Genomic DNA, 19,633 nt, shown 5'->3' with positions numbered 1-19,633 from the left:
TTAGTTAAAAAAAGTTAAACTGCACATTAGAAGTTCTATCCTCAATGTTTGTGATGCTTTTAATGTGTTAAGTGTCACACTTTACTTACTGTAGGTGTTTAAAAAAGAAAGAAAAATATACAGTATGTTTACATGTTTATTTGAAACATAACATTACATTAATAAAACATTAATAAACATCTGGACACTCCTCAAGTGTACCCTAAAAGAAGGAAAGACTGAGAGAAAAGAGATAAGAGGGGGAACAGAAAATGACTCATGGTTACTTCATCAGATAGACTGAAGGCATTAATGTTAAATTGGGTAAATGTTAAAGGAATAGTTCACCCTAAAATAAAAATTCTGTCATCATTTACTCATCCTCATGTTGTTTTAAAGGTAGGGTAACAGATTTGATCCTGAAAGATTTTTAGTTATGCTGGTTAAGAGGCTGTTTACACTTGGTATTAAGATGCGTGTTCACGTGCGCTCTCCTCCTGTCTGTAAACAGCAAGAAAAGCAAACTTTTCTGCTGAATTGACAACCTGTACAGGAGCCACAAAACGAAAGGCATCTTTTATAACAACAACAGCAAAAACTGCCTGGATCAGCAAGAGCAAAAACCCAAATTAACATCTGTAACTTTACTGCTTTACCACGAGATGAAACAGCTGCAGGAGGCAAAGGGTCTGAAAGGGTCGTTGTTTATTTTGGTACGGTAGGTACGCGATATGTTTGTATTGAGATGGATTCAGATATTCTACTTTGATGAAACATTGTGTTGCTTATGAAATTTGTGTTCGTTTACGGATTGGCATAACGATATAGTTACTACGTCTACACAACCGAACGTGTGCTTAAACTAATTCTGATATAAACCAGTTGTTTATGTTGGTTATTTTGGAAGTGTTATTCACTTTGTACTGCAAAGTTTTCTCACTGGTGAATGAGACATGAAATGTGACCGTCTGATCTGTGCATGTTCATGAAAGAGGCGTGACTTTGGATGGCGATTTGACTTAAGGGTGGGATCGTGATTTCATTACTAGGCGGCTACCGTTAGCATTTTTCAAAATGTGTTACCCTACCTTTAAACCTGTATGAATTTTTTCTGATGAACACAAAAGAAGATATTTAGAGTAATGATGGTAAACACACAGCAGATTGTAACCATTGACTTCCATAGAAGTGTTACGTCCTGGGACTTAAAGTTGAGGGAGGTGATGTTTGTAAAATTGCCTTGTTCTATATGTGTTTTCTCCCCTCCCTTGTTTTCTCATTATCCCTGGCAGTGTCGCGTGATTGGAAGCACCTGCAGCTAATGAGTGAGAACTGGATAAAGCACGAGAGAAGACCGTGTGCGGGAGCTTCGGTAGAGCGCGTTGCGGAGCTCACGTTCGGTCGTTCTACCCTCCAGCTCCTGTCTCCTCTTTTAGGGTCTATTGTGACTCATGTGTGGGCTAGCAACTGTCGGTTATTAGCTTTAAGAGTTGGATCTCTTTATAGAGTCTCTAAGATCGGCTCCTGTTGAAATTAGAGTTTTGTAAATATTTTTCTATTCTGTTTCTTATTCTTGTTAATGTGTCATTTCATTCAATTATTGTTTCCTCTGTTAAATTAATTACTTTACGAGCTGTAGGTCTGGGATGGCCGTTTAGTTTGTACTACTTTTTCTCATGGTTTTGCTTAGTTAGGGAGTGAGGGAAAAAGAGTGTTATTCTTTTGTATTGTTTTATTTATTTTTGTAGGTAAGTTAATAATCTAAAATTAAGTTAGATTCCTGTTATGTTTGTTATTTTGGCCTTTATCCCTTTCCGAAGAGATGCTCCTCACAGAGTAAATAAAACTCTTGAACGTATTATTGTGTTTTGTGGTGAGATGGGACAGGAGCGGGAGGGGGAAAACTGATATTTAGCTTCTTTATATTTTGTCATCGGACCTTTCCCACCCTAGACGTGATGGGTTCGTGACAAGTGGGGGCTCGTTCGTCCGTTTTGCGATAATTTTTGCTTGGCTGTTTTGAATTTTGGCAAGGGAGGAAATATACAGGGTTTAATATGGAATTTGACTTGGTAAAGTTTAGTCTTTCGCCAACAGTGGAAGAATTTGATCGTTGCCGAAAGAAGGATTTGATTGTGATAGCGGAGTTTTTTAATGTAGCTATTTCTAAAGAGCAAAAGAAGCAAGTTATTAGAGATAAGCTATATAGTAAGTTGGTAGAGATGAGCATTTTTCCTGAGTGCGCTGCAACGGAAGATTTTGAGGCAGGGGCTGAAGAAGAAATGGCTGATGATGTGGAGTCAGTAAGTGAGACGAAGCCCATTCCGTTAGTAGATCCGTTGGTTACTGTTCGCTTAAAGGAATTAGATCTAGAGATGAAAAAGCAGGAGCACGAAACACAGTTACTCCGATTAAAAGAGCTGGAGATAACTGCGGAACGGGATATTAAGTTACAACAACTGGAGCTGGAAGCCCAGCGACTGCGTTACAGTCCAGCTCCAGAGCTGCCCGCCGGGTTCCCTTCTGGTGGTTCCGATCCTGATCCTCCTGTTTTTGATGTAAGTAAGTACCTTAGACTTGTACCTCCCTTTCGTGAAACAGAGGTGGATTCGTACTTTGTGGCCTTCGAACGGGTAGCGACTAAGTTAAAATGGCCCAAGGATATGTGGGCATTATTGTTGCAGTGTAATCTCGTTGGCAAAGCCCAAGAGGTTTGTGTGGCTTTGCCAATTGAGGATTCATTAGATTATGACACTGTAAAATTGGCCGTCTTGCGAGCATATGAATTAGTGCCGGAGGCGTATCGGCAAAAGTTCAGGGCTTGTTCAAAAACAGCCAAGCAAACGTTCGTGGAGTTTGCGCGAGAAAAAAAAGCTTTGTTTGAGAAATGGTGTCTTTCAACTAAAATTACTTCTCTTGAGGAGTTACAGGAATTGATCTTACTTGAAGATTTTAAGACATGTGTGCCTGAGAGTATTGTAGTACATTTAAATGAGCAAAAAGCTTCTAAATTATTTGATGCTGCAATTTTAGCCGACGAATTTGTGCTTACACACAAAACCGTTTTTTCTCCCGTGCGCGCTCCTAAACCTGCGTCCGTTGTGGATATGGGTAGAGATCATAAATCACATAATCCATCGAGGTCTTATAGTGAGTCGAAAACCGCGTTGAAACGACCTGATAAAAAAAGGGTATGTTTTTACTGCCTTGACTCTGATCATTTGATTTCAAATTGTAAAGCTTGGCAGCAGAAATTTAATAAACCTAAAGGGGTAGCATTTATTTCTACTTCTGAAGGTGTAAATTTACCATCAAATTCTCCCGGCTTTGAGAAGTTTATGCAAAAATGTACTGTATCGCTCGAGGGTTTCGAACCTAAATCTATAGTGATGTTGCGAGATACAGGGTCCGCGCAGTCGTTGATACTGGAAAGCGCGTTACCGTTTTCATCAGAATCGTTCACGGGAAATAATGTACTTATCCGTGGTGTTGAAATGGGTTGTGTTTCAGTACCATTGCATACGGTTTGTTTGCAATCTGACCTTATGTCGGGCACCGTGAGTGTCGGGGTTTCCTCGCAACTACCCGTGGATGGTGTGAGTTTAATCCTGGGTAATGATTTGGCTGGGGCAAAGGTTTTCCCGTATCCGATTGTGTCTGAAAAGCCTGATGTTAGCGACCAGATAGCGGCTTCACAGTCCTCCTTTGTTTTTCCGTCATGCGCCGTGACGCGGGCACAAGCAAAAAAATTCAGTGACGTGATTGATCTGTCCGCCTCTTTTTTGGGTTCATCTCCAAATAGTGTAGAATGTGAATTGTCTGTCCCACTACCACCACTACTGGATGGTGAGCACCTTGGACATAATTTGCCTCCTTTAAAAGCAACTAGGGAACAGTTAATTGAGGCTCAAAAATCTGACGAAACATTGAATAAATGTGTTAGTGCTGCTGGTGATAATGCACAAGTTACAGATACGCCAGTAGGATATTTTTGGGATGACGGCGTTTTGATGCGTTGGTGGAAGTCATCCGGTGCTGTGCGTGAGTGTGTTCGTCAGATCGTTCTTCCCTCCGGTTACCGTACTCAAATAATGAAGCTGGCCCATGAACACGTTTGTTCTGGACATCTTGGTGTTACAAAGACACATGATCGGATTGTTAAACATTTTTTCTGGCCGAACATTAAGTCTTCTGTGTCTGCTTTCGTTCGTGCATGCCCTGTTTGCCAACTTGCGGGTAAACCAAATCAGGTGATCCCTCCAGCGCCACTTCAACCAATTCCGGTGATGGGAGAGCCTTTTGAAAGACTCATCCTTGATTGTGTAGGTCCTTTACCTAAATCTAAATCTGGCCATCAATATCTCCTCACGATAATGTGTGCGTCCACTCGTTATCCAGAGGCTGTTCCTCTGCGTTCAATTACTACGAAAACTGTTGTTAAAGAGTTGGTTAAGTTTTGTTCAATGTTCGGGTTACCTAAAGTAATTCAAACAGATCGTGGAACAAACTTTACATCCCATTTGTTTGAACAGTTAGCGAAAGAGTTGCAAGTTGAACATCAAATGTCAAGTGCGTACCACCCGGAGTCACAGGGTGCGCTCGAGCGTTTCCACCAGACATTAAAATCAATGTTACGAACATATTGTGTGGAAACTGGTCGAGAGTGGGTGGATGGCTTACCTTTGTTAATGTTGGCTGTGCGGAGTACAGTGCAGGAGTCATTAGGTTTTAGTCCTGCCGAACTAGTGTTCGGGCACGCAGTTCGGGGTCCGCTTAAGTTACTCAGTGAACAATTCCTCTCTAAAAATATTCACCGTAAACCAGTTCTGGAGTACGTAAGTACGTTTCATGAGCATCTTCAGAAAGCGTGGGAAATTGCTAGACAGCATCTTTGCAACACTCAGTCTAAAATGAAGGTGCGTTATGACAAAAAGAGTGTTGCTCGCAGTTTCCAACCTGGGGATTTAGTGCTTGTTTTGCTGTCTGTACCTAATTCACCCATGCATGCTCGATTTTCTGGTCCTTACCAGATAGAACGTAAATTGAGTGACACGAATTACATGGTCCTGACGCCTGATCGACGTAATAAAAGCCGAGTTTGTCATGTTAACATGCTCAAAGCGTATGTTGCTCGGGGAAAGCCTGGGGAAAACTCTGCTGTTAAATGTATGTCGGTCGTGCAGAATGTTGGTATGCCTGTCGGTGATGTGTCTGTAGAGGATAGTATGTTTGACAAGGATGATCCGGGTGTCTCAGGACGACTGTCAAACTCGACTATTTTAGCTACATTACCATCGTATCTTTCCTATTTGTCGGAACAACAGCAATATGATATCACTGAGTTGATTAATAGGTATTTAATACTTTTTAATGATGTTCCTTCCCAAACCAACGTGCTAATGCATGATATTGATGTGGGTCAAAATCGACCTATTAAACAACATGCTTACAGGGTTAACCCCCGCAAACGTCAGGCCTTGCGCGAGGAAGTCGAGTATCTGGTGCGTAATGGTTTTGCTGTGGCAAGCCAGAGTCCATGGAGTTCGCCCTGCATACTTGTTCCCAAATCTGATGGTTCCTTTCGGTTTTGTACCGATTTCCGTAAAGTGAATAGTGTAACGCAAGCTGACTCTTTCCCCCTTCCAAGAATAGACGATTGCATTGATCGGGTGGGTTCTTCCCGTTATGTTACCAAACTTGACCTCTTAAAGGGTTATTGGCAGGTGCCGTTGACATCACGCGCTTCCGAGGTTTCCGCCTTTGTTACGCCCGATGCATTTATGCAGTATTCGGTGATGGCTTTCGGAATGCGCAACGCACCTGCCACATTCCAAAGATTAATGCAGACTGTGTTGTCTGGTGTACAAAATTGCGAAGTGTATCTCGATGATGTCGTGGTTTATTCCATGACGTGGGAAGATCATTTACAGACACTTGAGGTAGTTTTTAAACGTTTGGCTGCTGCCTCTTTGACATTAAATCTCAGTAAATGTGAGTTTGCTAAAGCAATGGTGACATACCTTGGGAAACTGGTCGGGCAGGGCCAGGTGAAGTCTGTAAGCGGTAAGGTTGAAGCCATTGTTGAATTTCCTACCCCTGTTAATAAACGTGAGTTACGACGTTTTTTGGGAATGACAGGATATTACCGAGGGTTTTGTAAGAACTTTGCAACGGTTGTTGCACCCCTCACAGATCTCCTTAGTACAGTTCGAAAATTTTTGTGGGACGATGAGTGTGAATCCGCATTTTGCTCTGCTAAGGACCTGTTATGTAATGCTCCAGTCCTGTCTGCTCCGAATTTTGATGTGCCTTTTAGCTTGCAAGTTGATGCAAGTGCTCGTGGTGCTGGTGCGGTACTGATGCAAGCTGATGCTGCTGGCATTGAACATCCTGTCAGTTACTTTTCCAAAAAGTTTTCAAAATGTCAGCAAAATTATAGTACCATTGAAAAGGAAGCTTTAGCATTGCTGTTGGCCATTAAACATTTTGAAGTATACCTAAATTCTGGGGAACCAATTGTAGTGTACACTGACCATAACCCGCTGATATTTTTGTCACGGATGTCAAACTCTAATCAGCGTCTGATGAGATGGGCACTGTTTTTGCAAGAGTTTAATTTGGACATACGGCATAAGAAGGGGGTAGATAACATCATAGCTGATGCACTGTCTAGAGTGCATACTGCGGATTAAACTCTGAATAGCAATTTGAAGGTCATGTGGTGTAACAAAACTTAATTTATTTGAATTAGGTTTTGTAAGTAAGGGTGGGGGTGTTACGTCCTGGGACTTAAAGTTGAGGGAGGTGATGTTTGTAAAATTGCCTTGTTCTATATGTGTTTTCTCCCCTCCCTTGTTTTCTCATTATCCCTGGCAGTGTCGCGTGATTGGAAGCACCTGCAGCTAATGAGTGAGAACTGGATAAAGCACGAGAGAAGACCGTGTGCGGGAGCTTCGGTAGAGCGCGTTGCGGAGCTCACGTTCGGTCGTTCTACCCTCCAGCTCCTGTCTCCTCTTTTAGGGTCTATTGTGACTCATGTGTGGGCTAGCAACTGTCGGTTATTAGCTTTAAGAGTTGGATCTCTTTATAGAGTCTCTAAGATCGGCTCCTGTTGAAATTAGAGTTTTGTAAATATTTTTCTATTCTGTTTCTTATTCTTGTTAATGTGTCATTTCATTCAATTATTGTTTCCTCTGTTAAATTAATTACTTTACGAGCTGTAGGTCTGGGATGGCCGTTTAGTTTGTACTACTTTTTCTCATGGTTTTGCTTAGTTAGGGAGTGAGGGAAAAAGAGTGTTATTCTTTTGTATTGTTTTATTTATTTTTGTAGGTAAGTTAATAATCTAAAATTAAGTTAGATTCCTGTTATGTTTGTTATTTTGGCCTTTATCCCTTTCCGAAGAGATGCTCCTCACAGAGTAAATAAAACTCTTGAACGTATTATTGTGTTTTGTGGTGAGATGGGACAGGAGCGGGAGGGGGAAAACTGATATTTAGCTTCTTTATATTTTGTCATCGGACCTTTCCCACCCTAGACGTGATGGGTTCGTGACAGAAGGAATAAAAAAATATGATGGAATTTAATGGGTACCGTCACCTGTGTGCTAACCATCATTTATCAAAATATTTTCTTCATCATATATCACAATACTTTCAAAATACTTTTTCCTACTATGGAAGTCAATGGTTACAATGTGCTGTGGTTTTACCATCATTACGCAAAACATCTTAATTTGTGTTCATCAGAAAAAATCATGCAGATTTAGAACAACATGAGGATGAGTAAATGATGAAAGAATATCTATTGAACTATCCCTTTAACAACAATTGAAATACCTTGAATTTGCTTGTTTTCAGGCCCGCTCTCTTATTCTTTTTGCATCTCTGTCAGATGCAAGCTGCAGAAGTTTTTACGAACTTTTCTACTTCACCATCTGGTGCACGAACAGTAGTTGAATTTCTTCTGACAGATTCTTGAAAAGAAACAAAATTATTTAATTAGGTAAATGCAAGCATGTTAGTTTAACCCTGGAGAACCCAAGAACCCTTCTCTTAGAATCAATTAACACTGGCCACATTTGACCCGTGGGTTCTCCAGGGTTAAATGTTACCTACAAGCTATTCTGCTTCAAATACAATGACAGGTACTTTAGGGTGGAAGACTTATAGCTTCATAGATTAACATTGTAATGGCTTTATATACAGTGGCAAGAAAAAGTATGTGAATTTCACAGTTTTCTGAACAAATTTGTCATAAAATGCAATCTAAACTTTATCTAAGTCAAGGGCATTGATAAACATAATGGGGCGGTTTCCCGGACCAGGATTAGCTTAATCCAGAACTAGGCCTTAGTTTAATTAGGAAATATAATTAGTTTTAACAAACATGCCTTACTAAAAACATTACCTGTGTGCATTTTGAGGTAAAACAAAGGGCACTGATGTATTTTAAGATATGTAAGTGTAAGTTGTTTTCAGTTTGGAGAGCTCTTAAAACTGTTTAAGTCTAGTCTAATCCCTGTCCGGGAAACCGCCCCAATGTGTCTAAAAATAATTACACAAAAACATTCTGATCTTTCATGTCTTTATTGAGAACTACCAAAAAACATCTTAGTGCTTGTGAAAAAAAATGTGAACCCTTAATTGAATGACCTCAAAAAAGCCAATTGGAGTCAGGTTTTAGCACAGCTATGGCCCTATTGTTTTTTCCCCAGATTCAGTTAAATTTTTTCTCAAATTCCGTGTTTTTCGTTTTATTCTGGATTCTGGTTAAATTAAATTTCAGTAATCAAAAAGCACATCTTATCAACTGAAAACATAACAGAAAATAAGCAGATCCACCACTGCAGTGAATATACTGTACTGTATGAGTGTGCGACTGTGCGTTTCCACAAGGTGACGTGCCTGTTTACCAGCATGTATAGCTCGTATATGGTTCTCAGACACGAGGGCTCACTAAGTTTTCTTTCTTGTTTAAGTGAACATAAACAGCTGTATGTTTATTAGTATATTGAAGCAGTGCCGTCTTAAAGCTGTCTTGGGTGTTCAAAGCTGTCTTGAGTGTTCAATGTTCATTATACAAAGAAAATGAAAACCCCTCACTACTATTAACTGAATAAATTTCACAGCTGCACATTTAATCCATACAGTGAGGACTGTGCAGTGTTTTATTTGTATTTATTGCTAAGGTTCATGTTAAAATCATGTTGACAGACAATTTCATAACTAATATATTTACATTTAATACAGATGCCTGAAAAGTAAAACAAGATGAGTATAGTATTATGATTAAGTGGAAATATTAAAAATTTGGTTGCTTTTCAGTAGCATTGTTGTAGTGACAGCCAAAATACATTGGCCTATATGTAATAAACATGAGTAGTACAAAGTCCATTTCCTACTTTGCAAACTCGACACAACAGCAAAAAAACTAAACAAAAATGAGTGGAAGTGGCAACGAATATCCAAAGATGATAAATTGTGGACAAAAAGGTAGCACGAATTCCTTTATATGGAAGTGGTTTGGCTAGCTAAAAAACTGACAAGGCGCAGATTAAAATATAATGAACCCTCTTATTTTTGTGGCTTCAGTCATTGTTGGCATACTGTTTTAAAGCTGGAAGCATTAACAACTTACATGGAAATATATATCATTATCGTTCAATATGGATTTTTGCCATATTGCCCAGCCCTAGGCCGATGTATTTTGGCTGTCACTACAACAATGCTACTGACAAACAACCAAATCTTTTGTTTTTTTAATCATAACACTATACACATCTTGTTTTACTTTTCAGGCATCTGTATTAAATGTAAAAATATTAGTTATTAGAATCTATGATTTAACATTAGCAATAAATACACACAAAACACTGCACAGTCCTCACTGTATGAATTAAATGTGCAGCTGCAAAAGTTGTTCAGTTAAGAAAAGTGAGTGATTTTCATTTTTGGGTGGAAAGAACATTTCTGACACAAAAAGCAGTAGGCTACTGTCACTTTAAGACCCAGAACAGCTTTAAGACTGCACTGCTTTAATATACTGATACTGACACATCTAGCTGTTTATGTTCACTTAAACAAGAAAGAAAACTTAGTTTAGTGATCACGCATGTGTTGACTGCGTGCTGTGTGCGTGCTTCGCGAGCCCTCATGTCTGAGGAACAAATGTCAAGCGTCAAGAGTTGCACACTCATACAGAACAGTATATTCAATGCAGTGGTGGAGCTGCTACTTTTCTTCATTTTTTCTAAATTTGTGAATGTCCTGTAAATAATATATACTTTTTAAAGCGGTACGGACGTGTGCGTGGGCAAGGCGGACATGGAAAGAAAGTATACTGTACCTTTTCTGTCTGTTCTGTTCCAGCCTTTATTGGAACCTGCTAGTGCTCTGAAAAACACATGAAAGATCTGAATTTCTTGTGTAATAATTTTTAGACACATTATGTTATTTATGTATATTTATTAAGAAAACCATTACATTAACTTGCTAATGTATATATACATAAACATACAATACATATATAATATTGATGGCTCTTGCTTCGTTCTGAAACCCTAGATGGCAGTTTTCTTATCCTCGAACAAACTGTCATCACAAGGGCCATGTTTACATGCACAAAATTTTGTCAATCCGACTGAATTTAATCCGATGAAAGGTTACAACAATACAGTTTACATGCACCCTAAACATGTTTAAATGTTTGCACCTCAAAATGTTTGTTTTCATGTACATTTTATATAAACCGAACATCTGTGCAAGCGCACAGCCAGGGTTGGCAGCTTCACATATCAAAACCATCCCCATGGACATTCAAAATTAGCCCAAAAGCATCCCAATGACTTATCACAGCCCAAATACCAATAACTAATGAACAAAATCCTTTCATATCTGACCCGCAGAAAAAACAACTCGCAAAGACAGTTTAAACAGTAGCCCAAATCTGAACGAAAAAAAGAGAGGACTTGGCAATGCCACCCCAAAGCCAAACCAAAGCAAATAAGAGGTAAATATACGACGTGAACTTGAGCACAAATTTTCTGTGCACATGCACAATGTATTTTTGCATCCGACAAAATACTTCGATTCACGCATTTAACTGCATACTTTTCTCCTGCTGATCGGATCACACATTGGACTACACCACCCCTTTCAATACGATTCAAATTTGCATCCAATCTACCTCAATCGTATTGATTAAGGTTTTTACATGACGGCTTTTTAATACGATTGAGCCATCAATACGATTACAAACTGATTAATTGGTTGCATGTAAACATAGCTACTAGAAACATAAGTACTAGAATAAGGGCACACCACTAAGGTAAAAAAAAACGGTTACATGCCCAATTGTGCCAGTGTTGTATTATCGAGAAAGTTCATTATTATTTTTATACCTTTTTAAGCCTTGCCTATTTAAAATTGTAATATTTGCAAGATGCAGCAAAATTTAATTTTCAATTATATAAAAAAGTAAGTTTTCCTTACTCTTAATCACACACATCCACAGATAATTGTGTTTTCTCTACCATTATATTTATATTTCAAAATGACTGCAAATGCCAAATCCATTAACTGGAATTGTGATCTAATAAAATATCTTGTTATTATAGTTTACATAACAACGTTTACATATCAAAGTTTAGTTTAGACTACTTAATGTAAAGACTTTTTAAAGACTTGTTATTTGTAATATATATTTGTAGCCCTAAACAAATCCCTATCATACTTCAGGCCCCAATTGACCCCTCAGACAGTCCTGACATTAACAATGCAACAAAACTGATTCCCAAGAAATATCCATGCCCCGTCCAATATTGTACTTTTACTTACATTAATTCTTCAAATGAATTCTGTCCAAACTGATGATCTTGAGAAATCTAAATGTGACAAAAACAATCACAATAAGTTGTTAAGTTGTATAACAGACAGACAGATCATAGATACAAAATGTTGAGTAATAATTACATAATTAAGGTTCACTCATTTTCTACAAAGCATCTTTCAATAGATGAAATCGGTTATAATGCTGTGCAACAGTGAGGTGGAAATATTTTTACTGCAGGTGCACTTTAGCCTAAGTAAAGAAGTTTAACTACCAGCTGTGTCCTGTAGCTGCAATGCTCTCTATTCTGTGAAATTTAAACGTTTTCTGTACCAGACAAAGTTATCCATTGGTAAAAAAAAATACCTCAGTCAGCTGTATAATAGCGGAACTGGCTGAGGTGGCTACGAGTGTTTAGCAGAATAGCTTCACGATCCCTCAGTTACTCCCGCCTGCTGCATAGACTGCTGAGGCAAATCCTCAGACCAGTTTTATGAGTTGCGAAATATTATTTGTTTGTTTTGCTAAACGAAATATTACTGTTTAAGTAAGTTCATTAAACTGAGCAGAGTTCATTTCTTATGTCCGAATTCTCCTTGTCAGATAAATTATAAAAATCGATTTTCTACTCAAATTTATCTAGAAAGACTTCAGTATTTTAATCATAAATTAAAATGCTAATTTACATATTTGTTGAAGCGGGATTGTGGTCATTTAAAAAATTACGTATACTATATCAGTCACACCAGTTTGTCCTTCTTTTAAATGAAGTTTACATATATCTAATATGTGCAGAGTATAAATATTTTATGCATTAAAAATATGTTAAATAACTTCCAAAAAGTCTTACCTCAGAGAAATTGCAGCAGACTTCATGCAGCAACAACCGTTAAAGCCCGGTAAATGTCGTCACTAGATGTCGCAGCTAGTGCGCATGTCTTGAAACAGCAGCAGTTCTTTTTCCAAAATAAAAGTTCCTTTAACCAGCTTTAATTGTCTAAAAATTGTAATCGATAAATTATAAATAGATCAATCTTTATGATCAAATTAGTTCAAATTCTGGAAAAGGGCTGAAAATTGTAGTTGTAATAAAGTAAACAAATTGACAAGCTTTACAGCTTATTAATTTTTTTTATATTTTTATAAAATTTCAATTTAGTATTTGACCATTAATTAATACAATATATGTTTGTTGAAATATTACATACATAGAAAATATTTCAGTATAAACTTAATAGCCCAGATACTAACATTCAATAGGCTAATGGTACTTTATGCCTCTTCAAACCTATTCTTAACATTAAAATATGCTTCTCCCCTTCCCTTATTTTATTAGGGAAAAATTTCTAAGCTTAACTTTTCCTCACACTACTTTTCACTTATTGACATAGGCTACCATTAATCAGGAAAACTAAAAAAACAATTATCAAAACATTAAATAGAAACAATTATATGCATATCAATTGTTAAATTAATATATTTTTATTAAAACAAACGTGAAATGTGAAAGCCAATATGTGGAAAATATGCCATTTTTCAGCCAAAATCGGACCAAATCCGCATATCCACAGCCTAGCCGAATCTGGCAACTTTTGCTGGGCCAGTGCTGGCTTAATGCTGGTAAGCCGCAGCCAGAACACAGCCGTGTGCGCCGACACTCAGCCGGATCTGGCCCGAATGCACTGGCTACCTGGGCTTATGTTATTGCAGTTATAAAGACTTTTGCCCAAGGCCATTTATCTAACAAAACTGTTTTCTGTTGTTGTTGTTGTTACTGCTGCTGCTTTTGCGTTTGTATTCCTCCATAGTACTTTTTGGCTCTTCCGTGTGGTTACGTTACCCTTCCGTCAGCGTACCTGGCTTATGATGGCTATGAGGTAAGCTTACGGCAAACTCGACGTAATGCTTGGATCACTATATCATTAATTATTCACACAATGACAGTGCCTGTCGTAACGCATTCGCTGCAATATAATTATTCATAAGCTTGTGAGCGAGCACTTACCTATTCACCTTATTTTTCACGTCAACAAGGGCGGCGCCATTTCGCTCATTTTTTCAACGTTCTTCCGGCCGCATAGACGATGAGCAGCTGAGGCAGTGACTGAAGGCGACGCTTAAGCTTAAAAAGCTCACTCGAGCGCCTTTATGTTTCTTTCTTACCAATTTTAAGCCAACTGAGGAACACCCTTATCCAGGGTTTAAATTGAGCCGGGGCCGTCCGGGGCTAAGCCCCGGCACATAGGCTGAAGGTCGCGCTCTGCTCTTGCCAGTGTACAGTACTCGTTGCGCTGGTGCGTGTGCACTGACGCGAAGGGAATAATGTGTTTTCATTCAAGTTCAAGTTTCATTACCAACGCAAGTTCAACGATTTGCGCGAGCAGATTACATACAAAGTTAATGCAGAGACGCAACCAGGCGCGTCCTCGCACGGGGCGATGAAAATGACGCGAATTGGGCGCCGCAATTGCCGCGAAAACACGCGCTTTTCCCTTTAAATGCGTCTTCGCGCAAGTTATGCAACTCAAGCGAAAAAACTCAGAACTTCAAGAACGCGCTCTCACGCAGGATCATTTGACGAGAGAGAGAGACAGAGAGAGAGAGAGAGAGAGAGACAGAGAGAGAGAGAGAGAGAGAGAGAGAGAGAGAGAGAGAGAGAGAGAGGTAATAATGGTGCCCACGTCGAGAACTTAATAGAAGACTAGAAACGTGTAAAGGATTAAAGTATGCATGTCACTCATCTAATTACATTATGTTAAGGATAACACTGAATATAACTATTGTATAGTTTAATAAAATAATGTATTTTGATTACACAAATCAAACCTAACTATATGATTGTTTTAGCTGCTGACCAGCATAGGGAATCTCTATGGCTAATTTATAAGACATGTTGATGATACAGTACTGTGTTGTACCTTTTCTTGTTAATTTAGTCTTTTTGGGTAGCCTATCTTATGCCTAGAATTATTCAAGGAGGTTGATTCTTTTAACTTCCTTTAAAATTTGATCAATTGTGCATGATGACATGTGCAACAAATGGATATAGGGTGTCAAACTCATAGATTTGCATCATTTAAAATTCAGAAGCTCTTTTTAAAATATTTGGGGTCAACCTCTGGCACAGCTTTAAAGCTGAAACTTATCAAATCCTATCAGAGGTCCAGAATGTCATTGAAACACATCAGTGGCTTTGCTATCATCAGTATTAAACATGTTACCCCTTGAAGTACCCCTCCCCGCAGAGCCCCCCCACATAACAAATCCCAATTTAACCCCTGCCCTTATCCCAAGTAATGGTTCGACTACGATGTTCCGGTAACTTTAAACCACGCCGGGTGTTGAAAAGGTGGCCAGTTTCAGGTAAGCTATCTTAGCTAACTTTGTGCTCGTTCGCCTAAAGTTAGATTTGTGAAGTCCGTTCTACAAATACACTTAAGAGCAGTAACGTTAGTTTATAAAATGCAACTATTTGAATGGTTTTAATTGTCCACCTATATTTTTATATTTACGATAATACAACGAGATATTATAGTCATTGCATTCTTACAGTAGCCCACGTGATTCCTACAAGTTACTGAGATTTCAGATGCTAGAATGTCAGTTCATTTCTCATTCAGATATTGATAATGACCTATTAAACAACGTATTATTTAACACTGAAGTTAAAGGTTGTGTGTATAATGTTACTGTCTCTTTTTAATGCATCTCTCTCTTACACACTGTTCTGTTTAAGTATGGGGGCCATTTATATATTAAGTCTCATGATGCAAGTTTCTTTTAAATACTAACATAAAACTGTTTATGGTTATATTATTTTCACAGATGCATTGATGTGTAGTGATGCAGTGGACAACTGTGAGGATGATACAATCAACATGTTCCTAAACTGTGATGCAGAAACACAATGGGAGGATCAATCCGTCTTTGACCACAACTACACTTTAAAATCACAACTCAACCTGAAGCAACATACATCTGAACTGGGGAAAACAATGGTGCAGTTTCCCTGACAGGGCTTATCCTGGTCCCAGGCTAAAATGCATATTTGAGCTACAATAATTTAAAAACACCTTTTACTGACATACCTCAACATATATGAGTGCCATTGTTTTGTCACAAGATGCGCCCCACTCTTGTTTTTTTGTAGGGTTTGTTTGTAAAAACTAAAATGTCCTAATATAATTAAATCCTAGTCCTGTAAACCCTGTCCGAGAAACTGCTTCAATGTGTTGAGCTGGCAGAAATGTACATATCTCTGCTGAGAAACAACCATCTTTGGTTCAGCTTTACAGAGGGTTGATATTGCATCCATTACACAGTCGCCAAGAACTTTACCAGTACATACACCAACAGCTTCCAGATAAACACTTGGGTTCAGCTCCTGATGACTCCGATAAAGCTGTGTCTTAATTTATTGCAGGGTGGTCTTGCTTAACCTGTTGTAAAGTTACATTAAACCTTCATATGTGATCAGATGTCATGCAGTGATATTAAACATTTACAGTGTGATCAGATGTTGTGCATTTATATTAAACCTTTACAGTGTGATCAGATGTTGTGCATTTATATTAAACCTTTACAATGTGATCAGATGTTGTGCAATTATATTAAACCTTTACTATGTGATCAAATGTTGTGCAATTATATTAAACCTTTACAATGTGATCTGTTGTGCAATTATATTAAGCCTTTACAATGTGATCAGATGTCATGCAGTTATATTAAACATTTACTATGTGATCAGATGTAACCTGCCATGCAGTTATATAAACCTTTACAGTGTGATCAGATATTATCTGTAAGGAATTTCTTAAACCATATGTGAGCTTTGTAGATTCCACTTAAAAGGATTTAAGTCTCCTGATTTGAAGGAATAAGTGTTGGTAAGTTTGCAAATGAATTCTATCATGGTACCACATAAAAACGAAATAGTTATTGGACTGGCTAAGGTGCACATTTGCTTTAAAAAAGACGAAATCACTGTGTAAATATTGGTAGACATACTTTTAATAATTTTCAATGCTGCTCCATCAACTCCTGACAGGACGAGGTAATTAAATATGCCAGGTTACTAGCCGCGGCCGCTTCATATCGTCTAACCACGAGACGATTGCTGGGACAATATAAGACTATCCGAGGGTCGTATGAAGTTTTAACCGTGCTCCTAATTTAAAACATTTACAGCAGTAGCGATATTTGTCATTTCGCTAAAGTTATAGTGAACTACAAACAATCTTCTAACCACCAAACTAACCACCGAATGCACTGTGCCATATTAGCAGCGGAAGTCGGTTGACAAAATGCGGAAGAACGAAGAATTAAAAAGGGGCGTGGCGGAATAAGGTGAATTGCTTACGATGAGCTGACGTTACGATCTTCATCTTCTTCTTTTGGTTTAATGGCGGGTTACGAACCAACTTTAAAGGTGCATACCGCCACCTGCTGTGATGGAGTGTGAAAATAATGATCTGCCTCTTCTATATCCTGTTATATAACACACTATTCTTAATAAATCTCAAATTGCATTTGACTTCCTGATTTTGGATCTTCATTTAATAAGTTGGCTATAGTAAAATCATTGCATGCTATTGCTTGTAAATCTTCCTTTAAAATACAACTCAAAATGATAGTGGCGAAGAAGTCATCTGCCATCTTGTGCTCATTAGTGGTAACGACATGCAATGCACAAATGACTAAAACGAGTTATTGTTGTTAAAGCCAGTTTCATTGAAAGCATGGTTTACCGACAATGCATTAATGATCTTATCATTTTAATAATATATTAATAAATCTATGTCCAAAGTTAAGAATATGAACGCAAAAAACTAAATGACAAACATTAAGTGGTGTTTTCCCGGACAGGGGTTTTCTTAAACCAGGATTAAGCCTAATTAGGAAAAAATAAACAAACATACCTTACTAAAAACATTACCTGTGTGCATTTTAAGGCAAAACAAAGAGCACTGATGTATTTTAAGATATGTCAATGCATTTTTTTTTAGTTTGTACAGCTCTTACATTTATTTTAGTCTAGGACTAGTCTAATCCCTGTCCGGGAAACCGCCCCTAAATTGCTCCCAATACAATTTTGCTGTGTTCTCCACTGTACATTGATTGTACTGATTATAATCCAAAAGTCAGACGGGCCAAGTAATTCCCACGTCATCCATTATAAAGGGAGTTTTATTGTGCAGTGTAGCCAATTTCTATACAATTTAGTCCAAGTTTGAAAAACCTTTTGTTTCCATGTCACTCAGAAAGTCAGTGTGATGTCTTGAATTAGTAAGCAAGCAAAAACCATTCAAACGTTTTAGCCTATAAAATGAATTAAAATGCAATTAAGCATTTTAATGTAGTTTATTAATCAACATTAATTATCATGATTATCGAGGGCATAATCAAAAATAAATATTTTTCTTTTCCCTGTAGTGAGTAGCCTATCTGTCTCATATCTGCTTGGAGTTTGAAAGACTCTTCTTATGCTTTTCTATTAAGTTTATTTACATATTTGACATTGAAGTAGTCTAAAGGTAAGTCTTGATTACTTTCATTTTGTGATACTTGAATTAGTTACTGCATCTCTTTAAGGTTATTTGTAACTGTATTGGAAATTATGTTGAAGTAGTTCTCCCAACCCTGTTCATACTTACACACAAATAATAACAAAATTACAGAAATCAAAGTATAATCAGTTCAATGTAAGAAGTTATTATGATTACTAATAGAAGTGTACTCTTTGTCCTGTTATTTTCCTTACCTTGCCACTCAGTCCTTTAGGTTAGGGTAGTTGAAACTATTTCTAATTTCAGCAAAAGCTCCAGAGTTAAATCAACACTGCTTAGATTCACACCCAAGGTGTTAAAAATTACCACAGAATTTTTTGTATTTTTCCTACGAACTATCACAATGCTTCAACACAAACAATAAAATGTTTGGGGTCAAGTGCTCAGCTAAGTAAAGATAAAACTAATCACTGTTAGGATGACTTCTTGTTTTTATCTTTTTTGTTAACAGCAAGTGTTTATCATAAATATTCATTTCATTATTTAACTTATCCTAGGGGCTTATCCTAAAATTATTAGACTAAAATATATATTTGAGCTCGCTTAATTTAAAAACAACTTGCACTTAAGCTTTTTTGTATCAATATGTGAAACAATGAATTGTTGATAAAAGGCTGTTAACAGTTACCAAAAAAGCTTAACTTCTTAAATATAACATAATATTTACATCAAAAGATAATAGGCAGTCATGGTCTAATAGTTAGAGTCGGCCTTATAACCTGAGAGTTTTGCTGGTTCGAGTCTCACGGCTGACAGGTTGCGACTGAGGTGCCTTGAGCCAGCCACCTGTCTCCCAGTGTTTCCCGGGCACTGCAGTACTGCTCTGGGTGTGTATGTTCACGACGTGCAGTGCTTGTTCACCACTCACTTGATAGGTTAAATACAGACGTCACATTTCAAGTATGGGTTACCATACATTGCTCATTATGTCACTTTTACTTTTTCTTAAAAAGGATCAGATGGAAAAAAAACTAAAGGTGAAAACAAGAAAGCACTTTTTTTTTAATTCCAATCAAAGCTATAGACATGTGTCTTATTGCCATTCTTCTTTTTTTCCAGTCATCACATATGCATTTATTCATTTAGCATATACATTCATCCAAAGTGTCTTATAGATCAGAAAATACACAGAAAAAAAGCATCAAAAGTTTATTACATTTGCATAATTGTTCTAGTATCTGCTGCAGAGTAGTTCTAGTTACTATGACAAAGAAACGGTCTGAGCGTGACTAATCCATTGGAAGCCTCAGATTGATCTA

General features: G+C 37.8%; 1 long non-coding RNA gene across 2 annotated transcripts; it reads right to left on the bottom strand.

Moving 5' to 3' along the window:
* Positions 1–93: 93 nt before the first annotated feature.
* On the bottom strand, positions 94–12,819 carry LOC135788905 (uncharacterized). Of its 2 annotated transcripts, none has more exons than XR_012337039.1 (5): positions 12,659–12,819; positions 11,817–11,863; positions 10,327–10,373; positions 7,818–7,954; positions 94–202 (listed from the first exon to the last, which is right to left on the bottom strand). It is a non-coding gene; the product is annotated as an uncharacterized lncRNA (long non-coding RNA). The 2 variants fall into 2 exon arrangements; XR_010547464.2 differs by having other exon boundaries at positions 94–218; positions 12,659–12,814.
* Between the last annotated feature and the right edge of the window lie 6,814 nt (positions 12,820–19,633).

Source organism: Paramisgurnus dabryanus, chromosome 7, assembly GCF_030506205.2.
Source record: "Paramisgurnus dabryanus chromosome 7, PD_genome_1.1, whole genome shotgun sequence".
NCBI classification, from domain to species: domain Eukaryota; kingdom Metazoa; phylum Chordata; class Actinopteri; order Cypriniformes; family Cobitidae; genus Paramisgurnus; species Paramisgurnus dabryanus.
Note: the sequence above shows the minus strand (reverse complement) of the source record. Positions and strands in the feature narration are given on the sequence as shown.